Source organism: Salvelinus namaycush, chromosome 1, assembly GCF_016432855.1.
Source record: "Salvelinus namaycush isolate Seneca chromosome 1, SaNama_1.0, whole genome shotgun sequence".
Classification (NCBI taxonomy): domain Eukaryota; kingdom Metazoa; phylum Chordata; class Actinopteri; order Salmoniformes; family Salmonidae; genus Salvelinus; species Salvelinus namaycush.
Window position 1 is genome coordinate 44,369,520 of NC_052307.1, and position 17,111 is coordinate 44,386,630.

The window sequence follows — 17,111 nt, forward strand, 5'->3', positions numbered from 1 at the left end:
GTAACTCTGGGTCTTACTTTCCTGTGGCAGTCCTCATGAGAGGCAGTTTCATCATAGCGCTTGATGGTTTTTGCGACTGCACTTGAAGAAACATTCAAAGTTCTTGACATTTTCGGAATTGACTGACCTTCATGTCTTAAAGTAATGATGGACTGTCGTTTCTCTTTGCTCTTTGTTTATTTGAGCTGTTCTCACCATAATATAGACTTGGTCTTTTACCCAATAGGGCTATCTTCTGTATACCACCCCTACATTGTCACAACACAACTGATTGGCTCAAACACATCAAAAAGGAAAGAAATTCCACAAATGAACTTTTAACAAGGCACACCTGTTAATTGAAATGCATTCCAGGTGACTACCTCATGAAGCTGGTTGAGAGAATGCCAAAAGTGTGCAAAGCTGTCATCAAGGCAAAGGGTGGCTACTTTGAAGATGTGTTTAACACTTTTTTGTTACTACATGATTCCATAGGTGTTATTTCGTAGTTTTGATGTCGTCATTATTATTCTACAATGTAGAAAATAGTAAAAATAAAGAAAAACCCTGGAATGAGTAGGTGTGTCCAAACTTTTGACTTGTACTTTATAGTGTAGCTAAAGCCTTTCTCATGAATCTTATCAGGGCCTGCTTGGGATATGGTCTCTACTCCAAGAGTGTGGACCTTAGACCATGGCCTGAGGGAGGCTCAAGGTCCCGTTCCTGTTCCCAGCCATAGTGCCCATTGTGTGGGAGAGGAGGGAGGGATGACACTGGGTGATCACTGATCATTCTCTGGACACACCTTATACAGTCTGACAAACCTTAGTCTGTTATTCTCTCACCCATATATAATCACGTAATAATGATGACCAGAGACTGCTTTCTCTGTCCACATGGTTGTCATACCCTGGGGCAGGGATGTTAGATAGATTGTTATCAGTTAGGGCATTCCTTTCAGGCTCACAGTGTAGCATCAGAACATATCAGCAGAAAGAGACGCATGACATGGCCCAGAAACACAGCAGCAATTGCACTTGTGTTTGCACTTATGTTTCACTATATGGTTCAGTTTACTTAGTGGTTCACATATTTCTTATTAGAAAATACTGGGGTCTGTTCTTTCTCAAAAATGACTGATGAAAATGTTGGCAATCCATCTGAAGTGGGAGGTAGGAATCATCACATTATCAAGCCTTGACTTGCAAAGGGTTCAGGGCTATGGGGATGTTTTTGGAACTGGGCGATCACTATCTATCACTCACTTCTCAGGTAGGTAATTAGACCAAAGGACAGTAGCAACCCATCGTGCTATTATAACAGGACAAGAGTCATCTCATCATAAGATCTATGCTTATGTTTGGTCTGCCTGGACTGTGTCCATCACTATTACACTTCAAGGTAATCTGTGAGGTACTGCCTCTGCAGCTCCATGGCTGAGGCTATGGGGAACCAAAAGGTGCTTCAATCTCTCTGTGATAACATGCAGATATGGGTGATAAGACAAGAGGTGATCTGCCAGAGATAGTTCTGCCTCAACAGTGGATATAGGGGACAGTTCACTGGCGATGGCTGGTGCAGTATTTCATAGTAGTGGTCCCTATATAGTAGTGGTCCCTATAAGTAAGGGACATTTTTACAAATCGGTGCTCTTAGTCTGGTCTCTTTAGGGTTCATTGACACAAGTGCCAATTGTACCACTATTGTGCTGAACTACAAATACCAGAAGGCTGGAGAGTCTAATAGAGGGTTTTCGGTTGAAATCCCAAGACTGATGTGTGAAGTCTGGCGGTATTGTAGTCTATAGTGCTTTCCTCTTATCTCGCTCTATCTTTTCCTCAGCAGGCTTGTCCTTGAGCAGGGTTCAGTGTACTTATATTGTTGCCTTTATGGGGCTCTTTCTGCACACACTCTTTATACTGTATCTATGAAAGCCCTGTCTGGCACACTCCCCATATGCAAACACACAACAATATTTGGTAACGTCTTGGTGACAATTGGTACTTCCTGTTATTCGATACGAATACTATTATTAAGTATTATCGAGTAATAATTATGTAATCACACTGTCATAGTTTGTAGGTAATTAGTGGGCTGTAAAATTAAGTGTTACCATTATTATATTTTTACTTTGAAAGTGTGAACTAATTTCATAAGAAATCAAATATTTAAGAAAAGTTGAATGGGTAGAAGGGTGACAGAGCAAAAAAGTGATTAAACATGCTGACTATCCTTTATTGGCAAACACAATATGATGCCAAAGTAATCTTTCGGGTTTTATACCATTCTCATCAGCAATATAACAATTTCCTCTTCGTCCTGCCAGTGTGTGAGAGAAGGTACAACCCTGGCACATGTCCTTTAGAGCACAAATGTGAAGGCCACTCCTTTCTTTCTCATTCTAAACAGCGTCATTGCTCCTATCATCCCACAGAAATCATGATTGCGTGATGCTGTGTAGGCCGACATCTTCAATGGGAAGTCATAGACACACGCCTGCACGCATGCACACACTCACAAACAATTACTCATGCACTTAACTATAATTTCTATTAAAAAGTGATGTAATACATAAGTCTCCAAACAAAAATGTGTATATTTGTTTACTTCCCATGATAGGAAAACTCTAACATAATAATCGGTTTATTGTTAAAGTACCTATAATGTGGCTACCCTAAAGCCGTAAACTTTACAGTCTATTGCTCATCTCCTCTGCAGCATGTAGCCCTTGAGCAGCCTACAGGCCAAACTATAAGTAAACCACCTACAAAATAAAACATCATAATTACCAGAACTTTATTATGGTCAGGCCAGGCTATTCTATGCTATGGTTTTTATATGGTTGACAAGTTAACATTCCTCTTGCACTAGGAAATGTTTGTTCCAATCGCATCAACAAAACCAATTGTATCACAAATAATATTTTATTTCAATGATAACTTTAACTTAACTAATCCTGATTCAAACAGGCAATCTTGCAGCACAGGCAGCCACATGCCTATACTTCTAAATTCCTGGTTATCCAATAATTATTATGATCAAATTGGACAATGTTTAAACCCACTGATATAAGACCCCTGTGGTCTGTGCAGAGATAGACAGAGCCAGGGATCCTTCTATATGTGTAGTGTAAAGGTCTACTCACTAGATAGCGAGGCAACATCACTCATCTGATACCTGTCACAGGCACACTTCACCTGTATAGGAGATCTGAAAGTTGTGTGGAGATATTCTGGTGTGATAGAGTGGAAAAGTCATGACCCTACACCAATTAACAGGATAAGGGGAGTACTGTATTGTAAGGTCAGGGGGGCATTGTATGGTAGATAGAGTGCATTCGGAAAGTATTCAGACCCCTTGACTTTTCCCACATTTTGTTACGTTACATCACATTGACATAAGTATTCCGACCTTTTACTCAGTACTTTATTGAAGCACCTTTGGCAGCGATTACAGCCTTGAGTCTTCTTGGGTATGACGCTATAAGCTTGGCACACCTGTATTTGGGAAGTTTCTCCCATTCTTCTTTGCAGATCCTCTCAAGCTCTGTCAGGTTGGATGGGGAGCGTCGCTGCACAGCTATTTTATGGTCTCTCCAGACATGTTTGATCAGGTTCAAGTACGGATTCTGGCTGGGCCACTCAAAGACATTCAGAGACTTGGCCCAAACCCACTCCTGCGTGGTCTTGGCTGTGTGCTTAGGGTCGTTGTCCTGTTGAAAGCTGAACCTTCACCCCAGTCTGAGGTCCAGAGCACTCTGGAACATGTTTTCATCAAGGATCTCTCTGTACTTTGCTCCGTTCATCTTTCCCTCGATCCTGACTTGACTCTAAGTCCCCGCCGCTGAAAAACATCCCCAAAGCATGATGCTGCCACCACCATGCTTCACCATAGGGATGGTGCCAGGTTTCCTCCAGATGTGACGCTTGTCATTCAGGCCAAAGAGTTCAATCTTGGTTTCATCAGACCAGAGAATCTTGTTTCTCATGGTCTGAGAGTCCTTTAGGTGCCTTTTGGCAAACCCCAAGCTGTCATGTGCCTTTTACTGAGGAGTGGCTTCTGACTGGCCACTCTACCGTAAAGGCCTGATTGGTGGAGTGCTGTAGAGATGGTTGTCCTGCTGGAAGGCTCTCCCATCTCCACAGAGGAACTCTGCAGCTCTATCAGAGTGACCATCGGGTTCTTGGTCAGACGGCATCCCTAGCCGCATCATCAGAGCATGCGCAGACCAGCTGGCTGGTGTGTTTACGGACATATTCAACCTCTCCCTATCCCAATCTGCTGTCTCCAAATGCTTCAAGATGGCCACCATTGTTCCTGTAGCCAAGAAGGCAAACGTAACTGAACTAAATGACTATCGCCCCGTAGCACTCACTTCTGTCGTCATGAAGTGCTTTGAGAGACTAGTCAAGGATCATATCACCTCCACCTTACCTACCACCCTAGACCCACTTCAATTTGCATACCGCCCCAATAGGTCCACAGACAATGCAATTGCCATCACACTGCACACTGCCCTATCCCATCTGGACAAGAGGAATACCTATGTAAGAATGCTGTTCATTGACTACAGTTCAGCATTCAAAACCATAGTACCCTCCAAGCTCCTCATTAAGCTTGAGGCCCTGGGTCTCAACCCCGCCCTGTGCAATTGGGTCCTGGACTTCCTGACGGTCCGCCCCCAGGTGGTGAAGGTAGGAAACAACATCTCCACTTCGCTGATCCTCAACACTGGGGCCCCACATGGGTGCGTGCTCAGCTCCCTCCTGTACTCCCTGTTCACCCATGACTGCGGGGCCATGCATGCCTCCAACTCAATCATCAATTTTGCCGACGGCACAACAGTAGTAGGCTTGATCACCAACAACAACGAGACAGCCTATAGGGAGGTGGTGAGGGCACTCGGAGTGTGGGGTCAGGAAAACAACCTCTAACTCAACATCAACAAAACAAAGGTAATGATCGTGGACTTCAGGAAATAGCAGAGGGAGCACCCCCCTATCCACATCGACAGGACAGCAGTTGAGAAGGGGGTACGTTTTAAGTTCCTCGGTTTACACATCACGGACAAACTGAAATGGTCCACCCACACAGACAGTGTGGAGAAGAAGGCGCAACAGTGCCTTTTCAACCTCAGGAGGCTGAAGAAATTTGTCTTGTCACCTAAAACCCTCACAAACTTTTACAGATGCACAATTGAGAGCATCCTGTCGGGCTGTATCACCATCTGGTACGGCAACTGCATCACCCACAACAGCAGGGCTCTCCAGAGGGTGGTGAGGTCTGCACAACGCTTCGCCGGGGGCAAACTACCTGCCCTCCAGGACACCTACAGCACCCGTTGTCACAGGAAGGCCAAAAAGATCATCAAGGACAACAACCACCCGAGCCACTGCCTGTTCATCCCTTTACCATCCAGAAGGCGAGGTCAGTACAGGTGGATCAAAGCTGGGACCGAGAGACTGAAAAATAGCTTCTATCTCAAGGCCATCAGACTGTTAAACAGTCATCACTAACAAAGAGAGGCAAATGCCTACATACAGACTTGAAATCATTGGCCACTTTAATAAAGAGATCGCTAGTCACTTTAATAATGCAACTTTAATAATGTTTAAAGTGCCATTATTACTCATCCCATATGTACAGTTGAAGTCGAAAGTTTACATACACCTTAGCCAAATACATTTAAACTCAGTTTCTCACAATTCCTGACATTTAATCCTAGTAAAAATTCCCTGTCTTAGGTCAGTTAGGATCACCACTGTATTTTAAGAATGTGAAATGTCAGAATAATAGTAGAGATAATTATTTATTTCAGCTTTTATTTCTTTCATCACATTCCCAGTGGGTCAGAGATTACATACACTCAATTCGTATTTGGTAGCATTGCCTTTAAATTGTTTAACTTGGGTAAAATGTTTCAGGTAGCCTTCCACAAGCTTCCCACAATAAGTTGGGTGAATTTTGGCCCATTCCTCCTGACAGAGCTGGTGTGACTGAGTCAGGTTTTTAGGCCTCCTTGCTCGCACACGCTTTTTCAGTTCTGCCCACAAATTTTCAATGGGATTGAGGTCAGGGCTTTGTGATGGCCACTCCACTACCTTGACTTTGATGTCCTTAAGCCATTTTGCCACAACTTTGAAAGTATGCTTGGGGTCATTGTCCATTTGGAAGACCCATTTGCGACCAAGCTGAGCGGCCTTTCAGGTTATGTCGATATAGGACTCGTTTTACTGTGGATATAGATACTTTTGTACCTGTTTCCTCCAGCATCTTCACAAGGTCCTTTGCTGTTGTTCTGGGATTGATTTGCACTTTTCGCACCAAAGTACGTTCATCTTTAGGAGACAGAACGCGTCTCCTTCCTGAGCGGTATGACGGCTGCATGGTCCAATGGTGTTTATACTTGCGTACTATTGTTTGTACAGATGAACGTGGTACTTTCAGGGGTTTGGAAATTGCTCCCAAGGATGAGGAGGTCTACAATTTATTTTCTGAAGTCTTGGCTGAATTCTTTTGATTTTCCCATGATGTCAAGCAAAGAGGCACTGAGTTTGAAGATAGGCCTTGAAATACATCCACATGTACACCTCTAATTGACTCAAATGATGTCAATTAGCCTATCAGAAGCTTCTAAAGCCATGCCATTTTCTCGAATTTTCCAAGCTGTTTAAAGGCACAGTCAACTTAGTGTATGTTAACTTCTGACCCACTGGAATTGTGATACAGTGAATCATAAGTGAAATAATCTGTAAACAATTGTTGGAAAAATGACTTGTGTCATGCACAAAGTAGATGTCCTAACCGACTTGCCAAAACTATAGTTTGTTAACAAGACATTTGTGGAGTGGTTGAGAAACTAATTTTAATGACTCCAACCTAAGTGTATGTAAACTTCCGAATACAACTGTATATACTGTGTTTTTATGCCATCTTTGCATCTTGGCTATGCCGCTCAGTCATTTCTCATCCATATATTTATATGTATATATTCTTATTCCATCCTTTACTTAGATTTGTCTGTATTAGGTAGTTGTTGTGGAATTGTTAGTTTACTTGTTCGATATTTGTGACCAATATATGTGACCAACAAAATGTGATTTAATTTGATTTGGTCACCTCCCCGACCAATGCTCTTCTCCCCCGATTGCTCAGTTTGGCCGGGTTCCAGCTCTAGGAAGAGTCTTGGTAGTTCCAAACTTTTTCCAGTTAAGAATAATGGAGGCCACAATGTTCTTTGTTACCTTCAATGCTGCAGAAATGTTTTGGTACCCATCCCCAGATCTGTGCCTCGACACAATCCTTTCTCGGCACTCTACAGACAATTGCTTCGACCTCATGGCTTGGTTTTTGCTCTGAAATGCACTGTCAACTGTGGCACCTTATATAGACATGTGTGCTGTTCCAAATCATGTCCAATCAATTGAATTTACCACAGGTGGACTCCAATCAAGTTGTAGAAACATCTCAAGGATGGTCAATAGAAACAGGATGCACCTGAGCTCAATTTTGAGTCTCATAGCAAAGGGTCTGAGTATTTATGTAAATAAGGTACACTACCGCTCAAAAGTTTGGGGTCACTTAGAAATTTCCTTGTTTTTGAAAGAAAAGCAATTTTTTTGTCCAATAAAATAACATCATATTGATAAGAAATACAGTGTAGACATTGTTAATGTTGTAAATGACTATTGTAGCTGGAAATGGCAGATTCTTTATGGAATATCTACATAGGTGTACAGAGGCCCATTATAAGCAACCATCACTCCTGTGTTCCAATGGCACGTTGTGTTAGCTAATCCAAGTTTATCATTTTAAAAGAATAATTGATCATTAGAAAACCCTTTTGCAATTATGTTAGCACAGCTGAAAACTGTTGTTCTGATTAAAGAAGCATTAAAACTGGCCTTCTTTTGACTAGTTGAGTGTCTGTGTAACAGTCTAGCTTCCGTCCCTCTCCTCGCCCCTACCTGGGCTCGAACCAGAGACCCTCTGCACACATCGACAACAGCCACCCTCGAAGCATCATTACCCATCACTCAACAAAAGCCGCGGCCCTTGCAGAGCAAGGGGAACAACTCCTTCAAGTTCTCAGAGCGAGTGACGTCACCGATTGAAACGCTATTAGCGCGCACCACCGCTAACTAGTGTGGGGTTTTATAAGGTTTTTTGACATGCTTAACTAACTATAAGCTAGTAGGGCTTCTTATGCATTAAAGTTTGAATTACTGACTCATGTGAACCTGTATTTTCCATTAGTCTCTACTCTTACCAGTGCTCTGTCTAACCATGAGGCCACAGCCTGAAATGTGTGTGTGTATGAAATATGTGTGTGTATGCAACAAAGTATCAGTAGTGTGAAGCTGTACTGTGTGACCGAGACTGTGCTAATCTTAGAGAGACACAGGAGGGGGTGAATCATGAGACTGTTGACTGTGGTGTACAATGGACTATAACCCAATACTATAACAAACGTGATTAGCAACTATATCATATGTGATTGAATACTATAACAAACGTGATTAGCAACTATATCATATGTGATTGAATATTAGCTAACTGTTGGCCTGGGTGCCTGGATGTCTGTGTGTGTGTGCTGGAAGTAACAGTTAGCTCAGATAAGAGTGCTGGGAAGCTGTAGTTAGCCTTGAGCGAGAACAGTGGACAATGTATACAGGTGCAGATATCTCAGACAATGTTATAAAACTGTCTGACCCCAGTCTCTGGGGTGAGGGAGCTTAATCTACACAGCAACGGCGAAAGGACACCAGAGAGCGCAAAGGGGCTGGGACCAGCTTATGTGCCAACACCAACGATAGGCTGGGTGAGTCTAAACCACGCCCAGTCTCTACTCTGACAGGCCGGCTCGGAAGTGGGAACTAACCTCTGTCACGAGTATAATATACTATCTTTGTCAGGAACAAGTGTCTTCTCTGTTCCACCCTGCGGGGTGGTGCAGTGAACCCGTATATACGAAAAATGTATTTGCCATTTATTAACTTTTGAATTAAACAATTATTTTAACCAAGTTCAGGTGTGCTACTGTTCCTATCTCAGTTGAACTTTCGCAACCCTAACAATTGGTGACCCCGACGTGATCTGAGGGAACTTCGCTGGACATTGAGTCATCCAGCCTTTGGCCTAGACTGTCGCCAGACGGGGTCCTCTCACAAAAAGACCGGTCTACTAAAAAACAGGTAAGCAGAGCCTATTGTTTCAAAACTGAAATTCTGCATATTGATGTTAACCAAATTTATTTTGTGAGAAAACCTAACTGGTGTAAGTTACTACATTTTCGAACCATATGTTCACTACAGCAAAGTAAGGATAAAACGAACTACGTATTATTTAATTACGTACTACTTGATGGCGAATGCATTTTCAGTTGGCCAACAGAATAACAATGGAATGACTGTATGTGTATGACGTGAAATTAAAAGCCTGATTGTGTGTGTGTATGTATATAAGCTAGGGTTGTCTCAAATGTCTATAAGATTAGGGAAGTGAGTGAGGACAATGGCAACATTAACCACCGTGAATGACGGAATATTGGAAATAAGATAAGTTCTAATAATTGAGCGGCAATATACTGGGTTCACGGATTTTTATGTGTTTACATGGTGTGTTGGATATAAGATAAATTGTCGCTTAATGTTAAAGTGGACGGCAACATAGTCCAGGGAAAGGCAGAAGAATTGGATAATAAGATAAGTCTAGGTGGTCCCTCGACGGCAATTCACTGTATAAGACATGTTCCCTGTAACAAGTGAACGGCAATTGCGCTGGATATAAGATAAGTTGGGTTTTATGCGCATATGACCGAACGGCAGTGTTTTTGGATATAAGATAAGTTCGCTGATTGAATAAGACGTGTTGGAAATAAGATAAGTCACACTGTATGATTGTTTTGCTTTATGATTGAACTTTTATGTATGTATTGTGTCAGGCTGCTATAATAACAGAAAGTAAGGACATGTATATAAATTACATAACCATATATACTTAAGTTACATATTAACCACATACTATAATCTCACATTATTTGTCACGGACACTCTAGTCTAACTAGGTAATAACAGATAAAAACAAAAATTATAAAACAAAAGTTATAATAAGAAACTAATATGGCTCAAATTGAGAAGGTTGAATAGACTGGGTGGAGAGCTGTACAGAGAATGGACAGAAGAGGGCAGCATTGCCACACTCAACGGTCTCCCAGTCGACGGGGAGCCTGATTGAATGCTGGTGACATAGAGAAAAACTTAAAACCAATTCGGAGTAGAGAGAATACATTTAATAACTTATTTAGGTTAAATTTACAGACTAATGCTATTATTGTTATGGATTGGCTGACATGCGATATAAATTTAGCGAAGTATATGGTAAGTTTACACTTTGGAGTGGAGTAAGTTGAGAAGTTGATTTTACTTATACGATAGTTTTGATGCAAAACTCAGTTGGAGTAGGTAGATGTTTTGCCTAGAGGCATGAATAAGACAGTTAGTTTTGGTATTGTATTGGCTACTAATTTTCAGAGTACGTTGCTGGAGACAGGATGATTTGTTTTGTAACGACGTAAAACAACGTCATTAGGTGGGATACACGATTACGTTACTCGAATGGATTTGGCCATTGTTCAGGTACACTATTTTCTGTACTTCTGGCAGTATAGTTTTGATTAAGAGATGTTGATTGACGTTGTAAATTCTATTCAAGATCCAACCTTTGTGATAAATTGGGTTTGGTTTATCGAACCCGTACTATTGCCTGTTGCAGTTAGTCAACAATGATTTACAGTTCGTTGAAAGTTGCTGAGTTTTGAACACAGGTTGAGCGCTAGTAAACGCATATCTTGATTTGAACTATACTAATCTATTTGATAAAATTACTAAACCTATATATTCAACATTTGATAATGATTGGCAAATCCGTATATTTAACCACAACGTTGAATTTAGCATTGGGTATTATTGGAGGAACGGGATACAATTTGTACTTTCCCCACCGGGTGTGGCCGTATTAAATTATGCTAGAGAAAATTGGTTGTGTCATTTAGAGGGAAAATGTGTGCATTATAGCTTTGCTTCACTTTTCAAAAGTGGCTAAAAGTTATTGGTTTTTGTTTAGGTAGCACCAGGGAATTCGAACAAGAAGTAAACGTATTCTAAACATGATCTGTTTTCATTATGGGGAATAATGACCGGCCCGCAAACTGGTATGGCTGGCTGGGAGTTTTTAAAGGGACAGTACACGTTTATCACAGTTGTGTGAATGAGTTACATGAAACATCGGGGAAATTTAAAACGAATGTTTTGAGGGTATTATCATAATTATTAGGTTTTATTTTTGTGGTAAACGTTTGGGTTAAGGGGTTTCCGTGTTCCCAGAGACATACACTCATATGGAATATTAGGAGTTTTATTTTCTGAGTTTTATTTAGACAAGGGACTTTTTTAAGATAAAGGGTTCTTTTGGTATGTCTAGACATGGTATGGAACACGAATGTAAGGGGGTGGTGTAACCTTTGACCTGTTTTCATTGTATTCTCCTGTGGTTTGATCACCCACGGGGGGATGTAGTGAGGATAATGAATTTGTGGTCATTTGGGATACTAGTTTTGAGGTAAATTGATTATAATGGAGTTTATAGTTCTTGAACATAATTGTAGTTTGAACCACTGAGGAGTCAGGATTCTGTTTTTAAACATTGGCTATGAAGGTTTTGAATTGGCTATTATTGATTTGGTATTACAACAGAAAAAATCTCATTTGTCATCGATAATAAATATGGGATGATATGATACATTGAGGTTTGAACAGGAGATATTTTAAGCCAATAGGGCAGGAAAGTACATAAACATTTAAATTATTAATGTAAAGAAATAGGTTTCAGTTCTTAGAGGAGTGATCCTGGAGGGAAAGAGAGCTTATTAGTAAAGAAAGGATTTTATATGGTTAGCATTTGTTTTGGCCATTAGAAGATTTTTATTTAAATAGTATTAAAATTGACAGGGGTATATGACATATGTGATGATTTAGGATTATTGATAGGATAGAGATAGGTTGATTAAGGTTATGTAAGGACTTTAGAGATTGACACTATAATACATGTTGTTGTTATTTTTAAATCCATGATTTTAGATAAAGTCAAAACAGTGAGACACTTAGTTAATATTGCAAAGGAACACATAGTTGTTATTCACTATTATGAGAAAAAAGCAGACAGATGGGTCTACCCCGCACTGTTGAGACCTTGAAGGTTTGAGAGCAGAGTGGGAGGGGGGACCAGTAAATGAGCAAGGTAGGCTGTGAAATAAGATAGGAGAGAAAGGGGTTAACATATATAAGCAGCATTGATACATTTTAAAGTAGATAAGTCACTTGACAGATTTGGAAAATGATAGATATGAATGGACGCCCAAGGGACAATTGGACATGTGAAAAATGAAAGGGACGCTCCTACATGATAATGTATAACATAAGGATATTTTACTAATCTTACCTAAGTCATTATTTAGAGTAGGTAAGGTTGTTACCTGGCCAGAGCCAGGTATCAAAGGGGGGATGGGTACATTGTGGTCTAGGATAGGATGGGGCCTATTGGATAATAAACTAATTAAAACAAAAAATTCTAGCTAACAAATAGGCATAGAAGTTAAATATATAATCAGATAGAACAAATGAGAAACTGTTTGTTAAGATTTTATGCATTACAGGTGAATTAAAGGAGAAGGTGATTCACTCGACCTGGGGGCATATCGCACTTGGAGGGTGAGACACACTGACACTGCCGAATGATCACAGAGTTAAGGAGAAGAACCGTAGCTAATAGAGTTCGGGGATCAACTCCTTAATGAAGATTCCCTGACCCCGCCCTCTCATCACTGTGTACGTTCATAGAAGTGAAAGTGTTGCTTGGTCTCTGGCTGATGATGTGTTCTCTGGGAGAGGGTGGGGCTTTACAGGACTGCTTGTAGTCCTGAGCTGTCTGATTAGGATACGATGGGGACGGTTACCATCACAGTGCTGCCAGAGCCACCACCAGTTCCGACAGACCGAGGTTCAGCCGGCCTCCTCCACCACTTCAAGACCAAGTCCCACACCATCACCTAAGCTCTCCAATCCGGTACAGGTAATAAATGTAAAAGACATCTCAGATAGTGACCAATTGGGGACTGAAACTGGTTATGAGGGAAGGGAGAATATGTGGTTGGCCTATATGAGGTATACAGCCAAAACACTTAAATAGAAAGGACTGTGTCGTATGTGGACATGCTAGACCTATTCTGGCTGCTCACCCATTTGCCCTAAGCAATGGGAAAGGTTGGATGTGCATATTGGAAAGTTTCTATTATAATAAGCCAAATTCAACCCTGTGTAAAACTCTGAGTCTTGTGTTCCCAGAAGTCCCTCCCCAGAAGACACCATGGGGGGTTAAGGCATATGGGGAAATTACAGCTGTATCACTGGTACAGGTAGAGGTATAGACTATGGGAGGCTCCCTACTACTGCCTGCATCACTAATGTCACTATTAACTAGAGGTGTTGCTGATGTATGGTGGATGTGTGGACCTGCCAGGCGGTTGACCCCCATTTTGAAAGGAGATTGTCAGGGCACATGTGCTTTGGCCAGTCTGATAACACCATTGCCTATTATTGAGGTTACAGCTAACCACCTCCTGGGAGCTGCACATGACACAGAGGCTCGGGACCAACCCAGGAGACGGCAGAAACGTGACGCTCCTTGGTCCGAGGGTACAGATAACATCCACACCAACCTGTTGGGGTCCCAATAGGGGTCCCCCACGAATTCCAGACATTAAACAGGAATGATGGCCTGTGGCATTTATTGCCCATTATTGGCCCAGCTATTGTTGATGCTAAGCAGAATGCCTGGATCAATTATATCTACTATAATCAACAACGATTTGTTAACTACACCCACACTGCATTTATGGGGATGGCTGAACAATTGGATGCCATCTCTCGAACCGCTAGACAAAATAGACTAGCACTAGACATGATTCTGGCCAACCAGGGGGGTGTTTGTACAATGTTTGGAGAACAATGTTGCACGTTTATCCCTAACAATACCAGTCCGGATGGGAGCATTTCAAAAGCTCTGAGCGGGTTGGAAAAGTTATCTGTGGAGATGAAGGGTCTTGCAGGTGTGGAGGAGAGTGGACTGTTCTCCTGGCTGGGTGGTTGGTTTGGTGAGTACACTGTATTGATGGTTACTGGATTTCTGACCGTAATAATTATATTTCTTATATTAATGTGCTGTGCTGCATGTATTATCCCCTGTTTGAGGAAATCTTTTACAGATGTTGCGCACGCTGCAGTTATGATGCCACTGCTTGCTCACGGGGGGATGCTGAGACTGTCTTGACAGAGGATGATCCATGGTTTGCTATAAAAGAATAAAAATAAAAATGTGCTTATTTTTGGTTTTAATTCATTATTTTTTGCTTCACAATATATCTTTGTAATCTTTTACCCTGTATATTGTCCTACCTTATGTCAAGGTTTAAATTTCCTGGGTGGGAGGTAGCCAACCTGGTACCTGTTAGGGGTAGCAGGGTGGACTAGATGGTTTTTATTTTCTATGCAATAAAGGTGTGTTTCTTTTAATCTTTGTATTCTGAGATCAAAAGGAGGAGTTGAAATGCAACTTAGCGTATAACATTTGTTGATTTTTTCTTTGTTGATTAAAAAATAAAATAAAATAATTAATTAATAATAAACTTTTTATTATTTTCATGAAATGCTATTAACATATTACTATAATGAGTGACACCCTTGTGGGTGTCAAAAGGGGGAATCAAAATTTCTATGTAAAAGAGGTTTATGAATAAAACTGTTCTCCCTAAGAAGGTTATAAGTTCCTGGGTGGTAACGAGCCCACCTAGTATATGGAATAGGGATGAAATGTTTATTGTATGTGACACCTTTCAGGTGTCAAACGGGGGATTGTGGGGTTTTATAAGGTTTTTTGACATGCTTAACTAACTATAAGCTAGTAGGGCTTCTTATGCATTAAAGTTTGAATTACTGACTCATGTGAACCTGTATTTTCCATTAGTCTCTACTCTTACCAGTGCTCTGTCTAACCATGAGGCCACAGCCTGAAATGTGTGTGTGTATGAAATATGTGTGTGTATGCAACAAAGTATCAGTAGTGTGAAGCTGTACTGTGTGACCGAGACTGTGCTAATCTTAGAGAGACACAGGAGGGGGTGAATCATGAGACTGTTGACTGTGGTGTACAATGGACTATAACCCAATACTATAACAAACGTGATTAGCAACTATATCATATGTGATTGAATATTAGCTAACTGTTGGCCTGGGCGCCTGGATGTCTGTGTGTGTGTGCTGGAAGTAACAGTTAGCTCAGATAAGAGTGCTGGGAAGCTGTAGTTAGCCTTGAGCGAGAACAGTGGACAATGTATACAGGTGCAGATATCTCAGACAATGTTATAAAACTGTCTGACCCCAGTCTCTGGGGTGAGGGAGCTTAATCTACACAGCAACGGCGAAAGGACACCAGAGAGCGCAAAGGGGCTGGGACCAGCTTATGTGCCAACACCAACGATAGGCTGGGTGAGTCTAAACCACGCCCAGTCTCTACTCTGACAGGCCGGCTCGGAAGTGGGAACTAACCTCTGTCACGAGTATAATATACTATCTTTGTCAGGAACAAGTGTCTTCTCTGTTCCACCCTGCGGGGTGGTGCAGTGAACCCGTATATACGAAAAATGTATTTGCCATTTATTAACTTTTGAATTAAACAATTATTTTAACCAAGTTCAGGTGTGCTACTGTTCCTATCTCAGTTGAACTTTCACAACCCTAACACTAGCTAGCCATTTCACATCGGCTACATCTGGAGCATCAGCATTTGTGGGTTCGATCACAGGCTCAAAATGGCCAGAAACAAAGAACCTTCTGAGGAAACTCGTCAGTCTATTCTTGTTCTGAGAAATGAAGGCTATTCCATGCGAGAAAATGCCAAGAAACTGAAGATCTCGTACAACGCTGTGTACAACGCTGTGTACTACTCCCTTCACAGAACAACGCAAACTGGCTCTAACCAGAATAGAAAGAGAAGTGGGAGGTCCCAGTGCACAACTGAGCAAGAGGACAAGTACATTAGAGTGTCTAGTTTAAGAAACAGATGCCTCACAAGTCCTCAACTGGCAGCTTCATTAAATAGTACCCGCAAAACACCAGTCTCAACATCAACAGTGAAGAGGTGACTCTGGGATGCTGGCCTTCTAGGCAGAGTTGCAAAGAAAAAGCCATATCTCAGACTGGCCCAAACATTTTTTTATTAAGATGGGCAAAAGAACACAGACACTGGACAGAGGAACTCTGCCTAGAAGGCCAGCATCTCGGAGTCGCCTCTTAACTTCTTTGGGGTAGGGGGCAGTATTTTCACCTCCGGATGAAAAGCGTGCCCAGAGAAAACTGCCTGCTACTCAGGCCCAGATGCTAGGATATGGATATTATTAGTATATTTGGATAGAAAACACTCTGCAGTTTCTAAAACTGTTTGAATGATGTCTGTGAGTATAACATAACTCATATGACAGGCAAAAACCTGAGGAAAAATCCAACCAGGAAGTGGGAAATCTGAGGTTTTTAGTTTTTCAACTCTTTGCTTATCCAAGATACAGTGGGAATGGGGTCATGTTGCACTTCCCAATGCTTCCACTAGATGTCAACAGTCTTTAGAACCTTGTATGATGCTTCTACTGTGAAGTGGGGGCGAATGAGAGGGGATTGAGTAAGGTCTGCCATGAGCTGACCATGCGCTGACCATGCGTGTTCATGTGAGAGTTAGCTTGAGTTCCATCGCATTTCTGAAGACGAAGGAATACTCCGGTAGGAACATTATTGAAGATTTATGTTAAAAACATCCTGAAGATTGATTCTATACTTCGTTTGACCTGTTTCTACGGACTGTAATATGACTTTTCGTCTGAACTTTTGCCTGGACCTGCCCGCGCGTCGTGAGTTTAGATTGTGTACTGAACGCGCAAACAACAAGTAGGAATTTGGACATAAATGATGGATTATCGAACAAAATAAACATTTATTGTGGAACTGGAATTCCTGGGAGTGCATTCTGAT